This window comes from Phyllobates terribilis, unplaced genomic scaffold (assembly GCF_046119375.1).
Source record: "Phyllobates terribilis strain yellow unplaced genomic scaffold, ASM4611937v1 Scaffold_1__5_contigs__length_1240528914, whole genome shotgun sequence".
Classification (NCBI taxonomy): domain Eukaryota; kingdom Metazoa; phylum Chordata; class Amphibia; order Anura; family Dendrobatidae; genus Phyllobates; species Phyllobates terribilis.
In genome coordinates, this window is record NW_027362761.1 from 241,879,257 (window position 1) to 241,897,818 (window position 18,562).

Consider the following 18,562-nt stretch of genomic DNA (forward strand, 5'->3'; position numbering starts at 1 on the left):
CACCGATGAGTGCCGTGCAACGCTCGATGGTCCAGATGGATGGAGTGGAGGATGGCTGGTTGATGGACACCCCATGCAAACACGGCTACGGCGCCAACAAGGAGGAGGTGGAGTAATGTTTTGGGCTGGAATCGTGGGGAAAGAGATTGTCGGCCCCTTTAGGATCCCTGAAGGGGTAAAGATGAACTCCATAATGTATGTGGAGTTTCTCAAACAGCACTTCCTGCCATGGTTCAAGAAGAAGAACCGTGTATTTTGCAGCAAGATCATTTTCATGCATGATAATGCACCGTCTCATGCTGCACATAACACATCTGCATCTCTGGCTGATATGGGCATAAAAGGGGACAAACTTATGGTGTGACCCCCATGCTCCCCTGACCTCAACCCCATTGAGAACCTCTGGAGCATCATCAAAAGGAGTGTCTATGATGGCAGGAGGCAGTTCACATCTAAGCAACAGCTCTGGGAGGGTATTCTGTCCTCATGCAAAACAATTGAAGCAGAAACCATCCAAAACCTGACAAATTCAATGGAAGAGAGAGTTCAGAAACTCCTTTCGAACAAGGGGTCCTATGTGCAAATGTAACATCACCTAGAATAAAGTTTTGAGTTGAAACCTGTTTGATTTCAGTTTCTAATAACCTGCTAATGCTTATAATTTCAAAAATGACCATTTTTTTGTTCTTTATTAAAATGAAAAGGTTGATCGAAGAGTGTGGGGGATCTAAGAGTGTGGCAACCCAGTAGTCAGGATTATTTCGAATTCTGACAATCTGAGGGTCATGTTGCAGGTAGTGCAGCAAGAAGGCACTCATGTGTCTTGCGCATCTATGAGCCCCAAAATTATTTTCCGGGCTAGATGCAGCTAAAAATTATTAATTTGAAAGCTGGTGGAGCTTAGTATAGATGGCCTAATAGAATCAGTACTGCAAACTGCTACAAGGCCCAAATTATTTTCCAGCAAAGATACAGATAAACATGATTAGTAATTTTAAATCTGGTGGAGCTTAGTATAGATGGCCTAATAGAATCAGTACTGCACACTGCTACAAAGCCCAAATAATTTTCCAGCCAAAATACAGATAAACATGATTAGTAATTTGAAAGCTTAAAATGGTTGGTGAGGTGATTTTAACCAATCATCAAGCTTTTACTCTCCCCAGGATGACACAGGGGTAGAAAAGTCATTTCGGATCCATGATTTGTTCATCTTTATAAACGTGAGTCTGTCTACATTATCAGTGGAGAGCCGCGTGCGCTTATCTGTCAGCACACCACCAGCAGCGCTGAACACATATTCAGACAGAACGCTGGCTGTGGGGCATGACAAGATCTCCAAGATGTAAGTGGCGAGCTTCAGCCATTTATCCAGATTGGAAGCCCAAAAAGAGCAAGGGTCCAGTGATACAGTCATGGCTTCAATGTTTACTTGGAGATACTCCTGTACCATCATCTGTAGGCATTGACTATGTGTCAGACTTCTTGTCTCCTGTGGCCTTGCAAAGGATGGGCTAAAAAAGTGGTGAAATGATTCCGCAAAATTGATATTACCAGCAGATACTGTGTTTCTGTTACGGTTTGAGTGCTGAACACTCGACGGTCCCACGGTTGGCAAGTTGGAACTGTGAGATTCACTACGTGCACCACTGGTCTTTTGTGGAAAAGCACATGTAAGATTCTGCAACAGTCTCTGCTGATACTCCTGCATGCGTGCATCCCTTTCTATGGCAGGAATAATTTCTGCAAATTTACTTTTGTACCGGGGATCTAACAGTGTGGCAACCCAGTAGTCAGGATTATTTCTAATTCTCACAATTCGAGGGTCATGTTGCAGGTAGTGCAGCAAGAAGGCACTCATGTGTCTTGCGCATCCAGGAGCACCAAGTCCCTGTTGTGTTGGTGGCGAGGTAACAATCATGCTTCCTTCCTCTGCCCTCTCCCCCCAACCTCGCACAACAAAAATGTGATCAAGGTCTCCCTCCTCTGATGAGTCTTCCATCAGTTCGTCCTCCACTTCTTCCTGGGCTCCTGCACCTTCCTCACTAGTTTGGCTGCTACCATGCGCCCTGGTAAAACTATCTCCCCCACCATCACATGCCTGCCGCCTTGGTGCTGCCGACCGTCTGGACCTTGCAGATGTTAGCCCCTCCCCATACAACTCCTCCTCCTCTACTTCCCTCCACCTCCTCTTGTGCCACCACCTGACTCCGAATTCTGTTTAACATGTGCTCCAGCATGTAAATCACCGGAATAGTCATGCTGATAATGGCATCGTCAGCACTAAACATCTTCGTCGCCATTTCAAAACTGTGCATAGGTGTTATGCACACGCCCGGACTGACTGGCGTGTGCGTGTTTATGTAGTGATTCCACTGTGCCATGAACCGGAGAGTGCCTGGAGGGGCGTAACTAAGTATCTGCCCGATCCGACCAAGGTGGCACGACGGCATACGACGCCAGTGCACCAAGGAGGAACCGAGCAGAGAGACCAGGTGCTACTCCAGGACAGACCCCGGACACGGCTGTTGACCCACACAGGGGAATACAGGAACAGACTGGTAGGCTGGCACACAGACTGGTGGGTATAGGCAGGCACAACTGGTATGCAGGCAGGCGGGTATGCAGGCAGGGGGGTACAGGCAAGCACAGCTAGAGTGCAGACAGGGAGGCACTAGCAGGTAGGAACACAGGCGGGATAGGACCCAGTACACACTGGGACTCAGGAACAATACAGGCAGAGGGGTACAGGCAAGCACAGCTAGAGTGCAGACAGGGAGGCACTAGCAGGTAGGGACACTGGCGGGATAGGACCCAGTACACACTGGGACTCAGGAACAGAACCACAGATGTGGCGGACAAACACAGCAGAGTGAGGCCGCCCAGAGAGGTGAGCGAGAACAGGGCAGGACAAAGCCGCCTGGAGCGGTGAGCAAGAGTAGAGCAGGACAAGGCCGCCAGGAGCGGTGAGCAAAGGGTCAGAGCTGAGCGAGACTGCCGGAGCAGTGAGCAAGAGTGGAGCAAGACGAGACCGCCTGGAGCGGTAAGCAAGAGTGGAGCAAGACTGCCGGAGCAGTGAGCAAAAGGATAAGAGCGGAGCGAGACTGCCGGAGCAGTGAGCAAAAGGGTCAGAGCGGAGCAAGGCTGCCGGAGCAGCGAGCAAAGGAGTCAGAGCAGGCTAGAACCGCCGGAGCAGTAAGCAAAGGAGTCAGAGCAGGCTAGAACCGCCGGAGCGGTGAGCAAAGGAGTCAGAGCAGGCTAGAACCGCCGGAGCGGTGAGCAAAGGAGTCAGAGCAGGCTAGAACCGCCGGAGCGGTGAGCAAAGGAGTCAGAGCAGGCAAGGCTGAGCAGGGGGGACAGGGCTCTGTTCACACGGAACAGACAGGAAGGGAAAGGCAGAGCCAGATACCCACAGGGTACTTGCAGTGAAGTAGCGAGTGGACCACAAACTCACAAACGGGAGTACAGAGACAACAAGCAGGAGTTAGGTACGAGTTCAGACTCTGCAGAAAAAGGAAGGGAACGGACATAGAGGCAAAACAGGTAAAGGATAGGAAAGAGTTCAGACTGGAACTGAGTGTATGGAGGAGACCGACACTGCAGCGGAATACAGGAGCGGGTCTGGGAATACGGCCCCCAGAGAGGCAGGATGAACAGGCAAGGAGCGTGTTCAGACAGCACAGACAAGATACAGGAGCGGGTCTAGGTAATCGGCCCCTAGAAGGCAGGAGGAACAGGCTAGGAGCGTGTTCAGACAGGACAGGCAAGATACCGGAGCGGGTCTAGGTAATCGGCCCCTAGAAGGCGGGAGGAACAGGCTAGGAGCGTGTTCAGACAGGACAGACAAGATACCGGAGCGGGTCTAGATAATCGGCCCCTAGAAGGCGGGAGGAACAGGCTAGGATCGTGTTCAGACAGGCCTGGAAATACAGCCTCCAGGATAGGCAGACAAGAGAGCACAGACAGGACTCAGTTCAGACACGGGAACTGATACCGCAAGGCAGGAGACATAGACAGGACTCAGTTCAGACACGGGAACTGAAACCGCAAGGCAGGAGACAGACAGGACTCAGTTCAGACACGGGAACAGATACCGCAAAGCAGGAGACAAAGAACGGGACCTGGCACCTTCAGAGTGCAAGCACACACTGAAAGAAACACTATGCTCAGGCAGGGATAGATGGGAGCAGCTGAGCTATATACCAGGTGACAGACAGCAATAGGCTGAGGACGCACAAGGGGTGTGACCCACAGCAGGTACAAAAAGCAGGAAGTGATCGGGCGCCGCCCTTAAGCAGCAGAAGCAGACACAAACAGACAGCATGGAGGGAAGCCAGAGAGACATTCTGGACTGGAGATCAAGTGCGCGCTCTTGCACAGTGGGAGATGGACCACCATGCAAGGACACCGCCAGGTATGTTACAGTACCCCCCCCCCTTACGCCCCCTCTTCTTCAGGCCTGCCAGAATCTTCCGCAGGGAATTCGAGGACCAGTCGTTCACTTCAAGGAGATCACTTCCACTGTCCACAGGAAAAACTGATCTCATCTGGTTAGCTAGGATGCTACCTCCTATCCAGCCATCCTCAGCAACAGACGAAACGGGTGGAGTACCAGGAACAGCACACAAGGAAGTCTCTCTCCACATATTTTCAGGTGGCACCCCAGAGGGTACAGGAGACAACTGGAAGTCCTTCACCGGGTTGGAGGGGGACAGAGACTTGAGGGTAATCTCTGCTTCGAGGTACATCTTGTCAAGCTCACAGGAAGAAATAGACGGGTTATCAGGTACATAATGAGGAAAAGTCACTGTCTCTTTGTTATCTGGTGGTACCCCGGAGGATTCAGGAAACAACTGGAGGTCCCCCGCCGGGTCAGAAGAGTGCAGAGGCTCAGAGAAAACATCTGCTTCAGAGTACACTAGGTCGGACTCACTGGACGAAGCAGGCGAGGTATCGGGTACCGAGTATAGGAAAGTCTCTGTCCATTCACCACCAGGTGGCACCCCGAAGGGTTCTGGAGACAACTGGCGGTCCTCCGCCTGGTCAGAGGGGTGTAGAGACTCACGGGTAACCTCTGCTTCAGAGTACACTAGGTCGGACTCACTGGACGAAGCAAGCGAGGTATCAGATCCAGGATATAGGAAAGTCTCTGTCCATTCACCACCAGGTGGCACCCAGAAGGGTTCTGGAGACAACTGGAGGTCCTCCGCCTGGTCGGAGGGGTGTAGAGACTCGGGAGTAACCTCTGCTTCGGAGTACACTAGGTTGGACTCACTGGACGAAGCGAGCGAGGTATCAGGTACAGAGTATAGGAGAGTCTCTGTCCTTTCGCTACCAGGTAGCACCCCGAAGGGTTCAGGAGACAACTGGAGGTCCTCCGCCTGGTCGGAGGGGTGTAGAGACTCGGGGGTAACTACCACTTTGGGGTACCCTTTGTCAGGCTCACAGGACGAAGCGGACAAAGTATTGAGTACCGGGTGTAGAGAAGTCTCTCTCCATTTGTCATCGAGTGGTATCCCGGAGGATTCAGGAGGCAACAGGGGGTCCTCCACCAGGTAGCAGAGGTGCACAGACTCTGAGGTAACCACAGCTTTGGAGCATCCTTGGACATGCACACCGGTAAAAGTGGGTGAAGCATCTGATGCCGGGTGCAGGAAGTTCTCCTGTGTGGAGTCTGGATGGGCAGAAGTCTCTTCGGGCAGGAGAACTGGTGCACTACCCACGCACATTACCCGTTGGGGCTTCTCCAGGATACAGGGAGATGAAGCTTCAGTAGGGACTTCAAGGTTGGGGTCAGGAGGTCTCAGGGAGGACAGACCCTGGCGTGACGGCTTGCCTCTACGTCTAGCACGTCTGGACTGCCTCTTGAGGTTGGGAGAAGTATTCCGGAAAGCGTAGTCACCCTGTGAGGATTCTGGGTGGGCAGTAGTCTCATTGGGCTGGAGGACTATTGCGCTACCCACACACATTACCCGTCGGGGCTGCTCCGGGATATTGGGAAGTGAAGCTTCAGCAGGGGCTTCAGGGTTAGGGTCCTCGAAGACCATACGAAAGGCCACCAGGAAGGCCTGCAGGTCAAGGACGACAGGATCCCATGCTTCCCATAGGGGGGTGACCCATTTCAAGGCATCACCCGCTAGGTAGTCAATCATAAAGGCCACTTTAGCCCAATCTGAAGGAAAATAGAGAGGGTAGGCCTTAAAGTGTAGCATGCATTGCTCCACAAATGCACGACACTGTCTTGGATCCCCATAGTAACGTGGCGGATCCGCAGGAACGAGAGCTGATAGATCCATCTGGACGGTGCGTAATTCGCCTGGAACTCAGCTAAGGAAAAAAAAATTTATTTATTTATTTTAATGCATGTATTCGCTGGAAAACTTCTCAGAGAGCGAAGGCCGTGGGGCTCAATGGGAACCATGGCCTGAGCATGCTGTTATGCACACGCCCGGACTGACTGGCGTGTGCGTGTTTATGTAGTGATTCCACTGTGCCATGAACCGGAGAGTGCCTGGAGGGGCGTAACTAAGTATCTGCCCGATCCGACCAAGGTGGCACGACGGCATACGACGCCAGTGCACCAAGGAGGAACCGAGCAGAGAGACCAGGTGCTACTCCAGGACAGACCCCGGACACGGCTGTTGACCCACACAGGGGAATACAGGAACAGACTGGTAGGCTGGCACACAGACTGGTGGGTATAGGCAGGCACAACTGGTATGCAGGCAGGCGGGTATGCAGGCAGGGGGGTACAGGCAAGCACAGCTAGAGTGCAGACAGGGAGGCACTAGCAGGTAGGAACACAGGCGGGATAGGACCCAGTACACACTGGGACTCAGGAACAATACAGGCAGAGGGGTACAGGCAAGCACAGCTAGAGTGCAGACAGGGAGGCACTAGCAGGTAGGGACACTGGCGGGATAGGACCCAGTACACACTGGGACTCAGGAACAGAACCACAGATGTGGCGGACAAACACAGCAGAGTGAGGCCGCCCAGAGAGGTGAGCGAGAACAGGGCAGGACAAAGCCGCCTGGAGCGGTGAGCAAGAGTAGAGCAGGACAAGGCCGCCAGGAGCGGTGAGCAAAGGGTCAGAGCTGAGCGAGACTGCCGGAGCAGTGAGCAAGAGTGGAGCAAGACGAGACCGCCTGGAGCGGTGAGCAAGAGTGGAGCAAGACTGCCGGAGCAGTGAGCAAAAGGATAAGAGCGGAGCGAGACTGCCGGAGCAGTGAGCAAAAGGGTCAGAGCGGAGCAAGGCTGCCGGAGCAGCGAGCAAAGGAGTCAGAGCAGGCTAGAACCGCCGGAGCGGTGAGCAAAGGAGTCAGAGCAGGCTAGAACCGCCGGAGCGGTGAGCAAAGGAGTCAGAGCAGGCTAGAACCGCTGGAGCGGTGAGCAAAGGAGTCAGAGCAGGCAAGGCTGAGCAGGGGGGACAGGGCTCTGTTCCCACGGAACAGACAGGAAGGGAAAGGCAGAGCCAGATACCCACAGGGTACTTGCAGTGAAGTAGCGAGTGGACCACAAACTCACAAACGGGAGTACAGAGACAACAAGCAGGAGTTAGGTACGAGTTCAGACTCTGCAGAAAAAGGAAGGGAACGGACATAGAGGCAAAACAGGTAAAGGATAGGAGAGAGTTCAGACTGGAACTGAGTGTATGGAGGAGACCGACACTGCAGCGGAATACAGGAGCGGGTCTGGGAATACGGCCCCCAGAGAGGCAGGATGAACAGGCAAGGAGCGTGTTCAGACAGGACAGACAAGATACAGGAGCGGGTCTAGGTAATCGGCCCCTAGAAGGCAGGAGGAACAGGCTAGGAGCGTGTTCAGACAGGACAGACAAGATACCGGAGCGGGTCTAGGTAATCGGCCCCTAGAAGGCAGGAGGAACAGGCTAGGAGCGTGTTCAGACAGGACAGACAAGATACCGGAGCGGGTCTAGATAATCGGCCCCTAGAAGGCGGGAGGAACAGGCTAGGAGCGTGTTCAGACAGGCCTGGAAATACAGCCTCCAGGATAAGCAGACAAGAGAACACAGACAGGACTCAGTTCAGACACGGGAACTGATACCGCAAGGCAGGAGACATAGACAGGACTCAGTTCAGACACGGGAACTGAAACCGCAAGGCAGGAGACAGACAGGACTCAGTTCAGACACGGGAACAGATACCGCAAAGCAGGAGACAAAGAACGGGACCTGGCACCTTCAGAGTGCAAGCACACACTGAAAGAAACACTATGCTCAGGCAGGGATAGATGGGAGCAGCTGAGCTATATACCAGGTGACAGACAGCAATAGGCTGAGGACGCACAAGGGGTGTGACCCACAGCAGGTACAAAAAGCAGGACGTGATCGGGCGCCGCCCTTAAGCAGCAGAAGCAGACACAAACAGACAGCATGGAGGGAAGCCAGAGAGACATTCTGGACTGGAGATCAAGTGCGCGCTCTTGCACAGTGGGAGATGGACCACCATGCAAGGACGCCGCCAGGTATGTTACAATAGGTCCCTGATCTGAGACCACTCCTCCAGCGTGATTTGCCCCACCTCTGGATCTCGTTGGCCAAGGCTATACGTCAGAACATATTGCACCAGGGCTTGTCGGTGCTACCACAGTCGCTGCAACATGTGCAGAGTTGAATTCCACCGGGTAGGCACATCGCATTTTAGCCGGTGAAGTGGCCGGCCCAACGACTTCTGTAGAGATGTAAGTCGCTGAGCTGCGGGATGCGAACGGCGGAAGTGAGCACACAGCGACCGTGTCCTCTGCAGAAGGCCATCTAGTCCGGGATAGTGGGCTAAAAATTGCTAGACAACCAGGTTCAACACGTGAGCCATACAAGGCACGTGTGTGAAATTGCCCCGGCGAAGGGCCGCACCCAGGTTTGCAGCAATGTCGCACACGGCCTTTCCTGGTTTCAGGTCCAGTGGAGACAACTATTCATGAAACTGGTTCTCCAGAGCTGACCACAACTCCTCAGCTGTGTGACTCACATTTCCCAGACATTTCAAAGTAAAAACCGCCTGATGACGTTGAGCCCTGCTGCCAGCATAGTAAGGAGGTGTACAGGATCCGTTCTGTGCAGTTAGAAAGCTTGTGGCATGACCAGACAGGCTTTGGGTGCAGGTGAAGGACCGAGAGGAGGTTGAGGAGGCAGAAGCAGTGGAGGAACTTCGAGATAAAGAGGATTGACGCACAACTCGTGGGGACGGCAAGACTTGGACAGCAGCCCCTTGTCCTGCTGTCACCATAGTTACCCAGTGCCCAGTCAGCGACATGTAACGCCTCTGTCCATGCCTACTCGTCCAAGTGTCTGTGGTGAAATGCACCCTGTCACACACAAAGTTTCTCAAAGAAGCGGTGATGTTGTGTGCGACATGCTGATGGAGCGTAGGCACACCTTACTTTGAGAAGTAGTGCCGACTGGGCATCTGGTACTGGGGCACTGCGACGGACATAAGGTCTCAAAAATCCTCTGTGTCCACCAGGCGGAAAGGCAGCATTTCTGTAGCCAAGAGCTTGCAGATGGTGAAATTCAACCTCTTAGCTTTCTCATGGCTAGGAGGAAATGGTCTTTTACTTGTCCACATCTGAGGGACCGAGGGCTGGCTGTTGTGCTTAGACGGGGTTGAGAAGGGTGTCCCCGGCAAACTGGCGGTCTGTGAGGAAGATGCAGGCGGACATGTTAGGTTGCCTTGATCCAAAGGTGGTGCTATCGATGTCGGACAGCGCTGAACACCAGCTGGTGTTTCCACCTCCAAAGAAAATGATGACCTGCCAATCACGCTGGCTGTTGCGGGTAAAGAGGTGGCAGGTCTGCGTCCCAAAACAGCTGTGACTGCTGTCCCCCCAGTCACAGAGGATGAAGAGGCCGCGGATGCACAAGATGTGACAGATGGCGGTTGGCCCGGCAGGCTAGGCCGCATTGTAGCACAGTGAGCTTCCCACTGCAACTTATGCTTCATGTCCATGTGCCGGTTCATGCATGAAGTACTCAAACTATGGATTTTTTGGCCTCTACTTAGCTTTTGCTGACAAATGTTACAGATAACACGAGTTGGGTCATCTTTATCGATCTGAAAAAATGCCCAGGCTATGCAAGGCTTAGCACCAATAAGACCTGAAGAGCCACCACGACTTGTGGTTAGAGGCAGAGTTTTGTTTGAGGATGCAGTTATTGACGTGCTTCCAGTACTACGTCTCTGTCCAGGAAGGCGCAACCTGACCTCGTCGTCACTAGCATTCTCCTCCACCTCCTCTGCTGACCTCATCGACTGGCTGACTGTGGGTTGACAGTAAGTGGGATCTCCAACCTCGTCATCATCACCCTGTGTGTTATCACACCCGTCGTCCTCAGAGCCAACCTCTTCCTGCCCTGACAAAAAACTAAAGTTGTCGCTCCAATTAGGTATTTGAGTCTCATCATCATCTTCCTCATTGTCTCCACCAACAGTAGTTACAGTTTGGGAACTTGGGTCGACATTATGGTCAGAACGTTCTGTGTCTGGTCCTGGATCCGACTCATAAAGATTCTGGGGATCAGTGCAGATCGTTTCCTCGTCTGGATTCACAGAAGCTCTGGAGCCGACCTCTGATTCCCAGGCTATAGTATGAGTAAACAGCTCTGCAGACTCAACCATCTGTTCTACCCCATACTCAGACGGGCAGCTGGAGACTTGGGAGCTGTGAGGAAGCAAGTGCGATTGGGGTGACACCTCTGAGGACTGGAGTATTTGTGATGTTGAAGTTAAGGTGGAGGAGAGCCTACTTAAAGGAGCACTTCATATCCATTGAAGCACCTGCTGTTTTTGTGCCTCATCTGGAATTTGTAGCGATTGGCGTGGCCGTAAGAAAGGGATCTTATCACATTGTCTGCTAAAAGAAGTAGACATCTTCGTTTGGCTGGAAGATGGTCTTTCTTCTGCAGATGCTACTGTTGCTTTAACACCTACCCCACGGACACAACCTTTTTTTCCCTTCCCAACATTCCTATTCCCCTTTCCACCAGCAGCAGGCCTTTTTCCACTCATTTTGATGGTTAACTAATTCACAACTCTGGAGTTGTTTGCACAAAAAACAATGGATGGGAACCGAGCAGAGCTGAGTGGCCAAACTGTGGTATTAGCCCAAATGTATTGGCTGGGTTAGATGCAGATAAAAATTATTTTGAATTTGCAACCTGGTGGAGGTCAGCATAGATGGACTAATAGAACAAGTCCCACACACTGCTACAAGCCCAAATATTTTTTCAGAGCTAGATGCAGAAAAAAATTATATTGAATTTGCAACCTGGTGGAGGTTAGTATAGATGGACTAATAGAACAAGTCCCACACACTGCTACAAGCCCAAATATTTTTTCAGAGCTAGATGCAGAAAAAGTTATATTGAATTTGCAACTTGGTTGAGGTTAGTATAGATGGACTAATAGAACAAGTCCCACACACTGCTACAAGCCCAAATATTTTTTCAGAGCTAGATGCAGAAAAAAATTATATTGAATTTGCAACCTGGTGGAGGTTAGTATAGATGGACTAATAGAACAAGTCCCACACACTGCTAGAAGCCCAAATATTTTTTCAGAGCTAGATGCAAATAAAAATTATTTTTAATTTGCAACCTGGTGGAGCTTGGTATAGATGGACTAATAGAACAAGTCCCACACACTGCTACAAGCCCAAATATTTTTTCAGAGCTAGATGCAGATAAAAATTATTTTTAATTTGCAACCTGGTGGAGGTTAGTATAGATGGACTAATAGAACAAGTCCCACACACTGTTACAAGTCGAAATATTTTTTCAGAGCTAGATGCAGAAAAAAATTATATTGAATTTGCAACCTGATGGAGGTCAGTATAGATGGACTAATAGAACAAGTCCCACACACTGCAACAAGCCCAAATATTTTTTCAGAGCTAGATGCAGATAAAAATTATTTTTAATTTGCAACCTGGTGGAGCTTGGTATAGATGGACTAATAGAACAAGTCCCACACACTGCTACAAGCCCAAATATTTTTTCAGAGCTAGATGCAGATAAAAAATATTTTTAATTTGCAACCTGGTAGAGCTTGGTATAGATGGACTAATACAACAAGTCCCACACACTGCTACAAGCCCAAATATTTTTTCAGAGCTAGATGCAGATAAAAATTATTTTTAATTTGCAGCCTGGTGGAGGTTAGTATATATAGATGGACTGATAGAATGATGCTATGCCCAAAAGGTTTTAGTTGCCTAGGTGCTGTGAAAAAAATTGTATTCTATACACAGGTGGTGTAGCTTGCAACACTGATAGGCTACTCCACTGACTAACACACACTGCAAGAGGCCAAAAAGGATTTGCTTTGCTGGATTTAGCCAAATGCTCTGAAAAAAACTTGTACAGCACTGGCACAGACCTGGCTGGCAAAAAGTGATAGGAACTGATGGAACCTAGCCCTCAAAAGGACTGCAATTACAATTAGTCTTTACTCCCAACCTATCTATTTAAGAGCACAGACCTGCCTGATAAAAGTGATAGGAACTGATGTAACCTAGCCCTGAAAAGGACTGCAATTACAATTAGTCTTTACTCCCAACCTATCTATTTAAGAGCACAGACCTGCCAGATAAAAGTCGTAGGAAATGATGTAACCTAGTCCTTAAAAGGACTGCAATCACAACTATTCCCTACTCCCAAGCTATCTGTAGATTTGTGCGAAAATTGGCTTGAAATTAACAAAGTATAGCGCACACAGCAACAGCGGTGCCGTCTAACACGCAGCTGCAGCAGTGAGAAAATGGTGGTGACGGGGAAAATGGCTGGGTCTTATAGGGTAAGGACATGTGACATACACTGCCAATGACACATGCCCTTGCTTGTGTGAAAAAAAGCAGTTCGCTCCGTGTGTGCGCTGCTGATAGGCTGACAGATTGCACCTCCCCACTGTAAATGCGGGAAAGAGAAAAAAAAATGGAGATCTTCATTATTTCTGCAGAGATCCATCCCCTGCCCCTCCCCCCGCCCCGCTGTACACTCAAACTGCGTATTAACATTAATTTTCAGCATTACTGAGAAAAAATCCAGTTATGATTTTGGTGCACGAACAGTTATCGAACATAACCTCGAACAGCCGGATTTTTTTCAAATCGTTCGTGTTCGCCGATCGGCTCGAACACCGCCCAAAACAGCTCGAATTTGAGATTGGCGAACAGTTCGATTCGAACACCGCTCATCTCTAGTGCTGCGCTGGCTTCCATTTCTGCCTTTTGGCACTCTGCTTCAGCTGCCTCTACTTTCATCTCAGTTTTCTTTTGCGAAAAAGCGGCTTTTACCTTAGTAGCCTCAGCTTCTGCACATGCTCTTATAAGCTGTTCGCTGAGGGTTGAAGACTTTGAAGAGCGTGACTCAGATGATTGCTTTGACTGCCTGGCTGAGCCAAAAATGTGAGATGACATCTCAGCTATTTGTGCGATTCTTACCTCTGTCCTGGCTTTAATATCACGCACCATGCATTGTCTCTCAGAGTTAAGTTGTTGGAAAACATTCAGCTCTTCACGGGAAACAGATGTATTAAGTTTTTGTAGAACTGTCACATATTCATCTGTCTTTTTGAAATACAGTTGATAATCTGAACACAGTTGTGCAAGGGCTCCCTCTAGTGGTAGCTTGAGCGAAGCAGGCTGAGAGGCTGTTAATGTGACTCAGCAGTTTTTGCTATAAGTCTGCTATAACACAGAAAAGTTCATGCTTAACGGTTACAAAGTTCTCTCTAACTTTCCATGTAGGTTTTGTAGGATGTTTAGCTTTCTCATTGGATGGTGGATCAAGCTCTATACATTCTTCATCTAACAATGGGTCTGGTAGACATCGTGTAGTCTTCCCCTCAACCATATTAATTCACAGGGAGAAGGAAAACTTGCTTGGCTGTATGTTCTGTAGCTTTATAGAAGCTGTAGACTGGCTTTACAGATGAATCTGGCAAAGTCTTTTTACTATTCTGACTCCATGGCTGTGCTGCAAATATAGGGCGCTGTGAGACACCATTTCTAGGCTGTCTCTTTTAACTCACATGGAAGCGATGTCCCCAGATAGTTTAACTTGGCTGCAGGATGGCACATTGATGAAGATTCAGAAGAACCTTTATTTTCTTTAAGAATGCTTGTTGAAATGCATACAGCAGCAGGAAAAATGACTTTTCTCAGACACAGGCTGAGAGCACATAAGCTTCTATCAAGGTTAAGATGGAGAATGAGGAAAAGACATGGGGAAGAAGGGAGGGGTTAGTTACATCACAGCCACATCAGAGGTAGACAGGGAGAAAGAAAGGACAAATTGCTAAGAAAGGCAAACATTACTGCATAGCAATGAAACAGCAACACATAGCAACCGAATGAAGTGCAACACAGTCTGTAAATTCCCAATCATGGGACATGACACACACACCTCCAATCTGCACATGCACACACACCCACTCTATAATCATTCAAATGACCATTGTGCCTGCCTACTTAATAATTTTTCACCTGTATTGAAAGTGCTACTAACGTAGGAATAGTATTGCACTGTCACAAAACTTCAGCTCTAGATAGTCCATAATGGCGCTAACCACCACGCCCTCATGGGGTGCCGCAACACTGGATAGCGGTCCGATCAAGGACCTTCGAGACCCCGTCCACTGTGGTCACATGATCGGAGAGTCATCCCATAGACACACTCCCAGCGATGTGCGCATCCAGGCTGGCAGGTCGTGCGCTCACAGGACCTGTATGATCAAATCCACATAAAGGGGAGTATAGGCAGCATTCATAGAGGACAAGGGAATGGAGAATGTCCCTAACAAAAAGGACAAACATAATCATATAAACAATGTACAGGTGTATAATGAACAGAGACGAATACAGAAAAAGAAAGGAATGATAATGACAGAAAATATACAATATAAACAAAGGTGCCCAAAAATATAAAAATAAGAGGTTATACGGACTCCCCATACATCTATTGGACACAGTACAGGGTGGGCCATTTATATGGATACACCTAAATTAAATGGGAATGGTTGGTGATTAGTGATGAGCGAGCATGTTCGCTACTGCTCGTTGCTCGCCTGAGCATCTCACTGCTCGAGATGCTCGGCGCTCGCTGAGTATTTCCAGGGTTGCTCGGCGGGAGCTCGGGTTCCCTCCCTGCATGTTTGGCACCCTTTACAGAGCCAATGAACATGCAGGGATTGCCTGCCACTCACTGTAATGGCGTAGCAATGTTGGTTGTGGCATTACAGTGATTGGCTGGCCACACAGCGTCATCGGGTCTATATCAGACCTGAAGCCGCCATGCTCGTCACAGTCACTCCGGAATCAGACAGTGTAGGGAGAGGTGCTGCTGAGCTAGAGAGAGATTTGCTTGTGTATTAGGTAATGTAGGGAGAAAAAACGTACATTACACATATCCATGTTAAGAAACAGTCCTTTTGAGGACTAACTAATCCATCTGCAGAGATATCAGGCAGGCAGGGTATATAGGCAGGCAGACAGGGTATATAGCAGACTGCACTGCATATAGCACAAGAGGCTCCATTCTAATTCAGCCTTCTGCTGCTGTTAGATATTTCTATACAAAGGCCCAGGTCTCAGGGGCCAGGAATACTTTTTTTTCGATCTTAATCCTCATTATTTGCTTAAAAAGCAATCCAGAGAACACCGTTTTTCTGCTCCATTTGCTTGTAGGCACTGCAGAATACAGCCAGGTCCTTTCCATATTACAGCGCTAGAAATCCAGCTATTTAAAATGGTGTTTTCTCCGTCAAACGGATCACATATACGTTGTCAGAAAATACTGCCATTTCTGGCCTCCATTAAAAATTTCCTTTAGTGTGTCAGTAAAGCAATTCACCGCAGTTTGCTGTTCAAACTACTTACCTACAGGCCAGATATTTGAAACTCTGATCACATAGCTCGCTCCAAACTCAGTCATTTGTAGTGAGCGTGGAAGATACTGTCCTCCATTTAAAATGGGCAAGGCACGTGGCAAGGGATGGGGAACTGGACGTGATGGTAATGGTGCATGCAGAGGCCGAGGACAAGGCCGTGAGCAAGCCGAAATTGTGCCTCAACAAACACCCACATCTTCTCTCTCAACCTTACTGTCCCAATTAATAGGGGACCGCAGCACACCACTATTGAACCCAGAGCAGTGTCAAAAGGTTGTTGGTTGGATAGCGGATAATGCTACCAGTCACTTAGCGACCACCACCACCACCACCTTGTCTTCCACACGGTAAAGTCTCAGTAGCCGTGAGTCTGGACCGCATATTCCTCACCCTGATCCTCCTTCCTCCCACCATGCTGAATACCCAGAGACAACTGATCCCACACTTGGACACTCTGAAGAGCTGTTCACTTTTCCATTTATAGCTTCGGGCCTCTCACCCGGTCCACTTGAAGCGGGGCAAGAAGAGATCGCGTGTAGCGATGCTCAAATATTTGAGCAGGCACGGTCACACAAAGGCGATGGTGGGAAAGTGTCACAAGAGATGGACGATGATGAGACACAATTGCCAGAAAGTCAGGAGGAGGACCAGGGTGCGGAAGTGGAAGATGAGGTGGTGGATGATAGAGTAACTGACCCAACCTGGCAGGAGGACATGCAGAGCGAGGACAGCAGCACACAGGGGGTGGGAGGCAGAGCACCCCAACAGGCAGGAAGAAGCAGTGTGGTGGCCGCAGACAGAAGGCAGGCAACCATTCCCCGTAACACCAACATGAAGAAAGTTGCCAGTACAACTGTTAGGTCTTCCCGAGTCTGGTTGTTTTTTAAAGACTCTGCCGATAACCCCAAAAAGGCTATTTGCACCACCTGCCAGGCTAGCATCAGCAGGGGTGGCAAAACGACCAGCCTGACCACTACCAGCATGATCAGGCACATGGCAGCAAAGCACCCGACTTTGTGGGCTGAACCCCAGGGTACAGGAACAGTGTCCGCAGGTGGCACCATTGCTTCTTCCGCTGTTGTGCATGCAAGCCAATGCCCTGTCCATGGTGCATGCGAAGATGTCTCCTGCCCTTCACCTGTCGTTGTGCAGTCTCAAGTAGCAGCATCAGGAAGCATGTACATGTCCTTGTCCCAGAGCAGCGTTCAGTTGTCCATACCCCAGTCCTTGGAATGCAAGCGCAAATATGCAGCCAACGCCACACAGCCACACTAGTAAATTCTCACATTTCACGACTGCTTGCGTTCAAAATGTTGCCTTTTAGGCTCGTGGAGATGGAAGCATTCTGCAACCTGATGGCAGCGGCTGTCCCTTGGTACTTGGTCCCCAGTCGCCACTATTTCTCCCGGTGTGCCGTCCCCGCATTACACAAGCACGTATCCCAAAACATTAGCCATGCCCCCAACAACGCAGTTACCGGGAAAGTCCACCTAACCACGGACACGTGGACAAGTTCTTGTGGGCAGGGATGGTACATCTCGCTGACGGCACACTAGGTTAACATAGTGGAAGCCGGGACCCAGTCGGACCTTGGGACGGAACACGTCCTCCCAACGCCAAGGATTGCTCTCCCTAGGTCAATCGGGGTTGCCCCCACAGTCTACAGCTCCTACACCTAATCCTCCTCAGCCTCCTCCTCCTTCTCTTCAGCCTCCATTTCTGAATTGACCTCATCAATCACAAACTGGAAGCACTGCAGCACTGCAGCACTGCCTCGGCCAAGCAGCAACGGGCTGTGCTGAAGATAATATGCTTAAGTGACAAACCGCACAATGCTGAAGAGTTGTGGACAGCTCTGAAAGAGCAGGCATATCTGTGGCTCACACCGCTGAACCTACAGCCAGGCATGGTCGTGTGTGACAATGGCCGGAACCTGGTGGCGGCTCTGAGGCGAGGCGAGCTCTTACACGTACCATGCCTGGCCTATGTGCTTAACCTCGTGGTTCAGCGGTTTCTCAAATCCTACCCGTAGCTGCCCGATATGCTTGTTAAAGTACGTGACCTGTGTGCCCATTTTAGAAAGTCAGCTACAGCTTCCGCCGCCATTGCAGTGTTTCAGCAGCGTTTGCAGCTTCCAGCTCACAGACTGGTGTGTGATGTCCCCACGCTTTGGAACTCTACACTGCAGATGTTGGGAAGGATTTGTGAGCAGAAGAGGGCAGTTGTTGAGTACCAGCATCAACAAGGCCATCGGTATTCAGTTCAGACTCCACACATAAGACCTCAGGAGTGGACATGGATGTCAGACATATGTACCATCCTCCAAAATTTTGAGGACTCCACCAAGATGGTGAGCGGCGATGACGCCATAATTAGCGTCACCATCTCGCTTCTCTGTCTACTGAAACGCTCTCTGCTCACAATCAAAGAGGATGCATTGCAGGCAGAGCACGATGAGATGGAGCAAGGAACCATACAGGGTGATTACACACAGCCAAGTCTCATCTCATCCCAACATGGATTGGGTGATAATGAGGAAGAGGAGGAGGAGGAGGAAGGACAGGATCTAGTTTCATGCTCTATAGACGGTACTAAGTATGCAAAATAGGATAACTAGATTCATTACAGTTATAATATTCAGTTCCTATAAACAATAA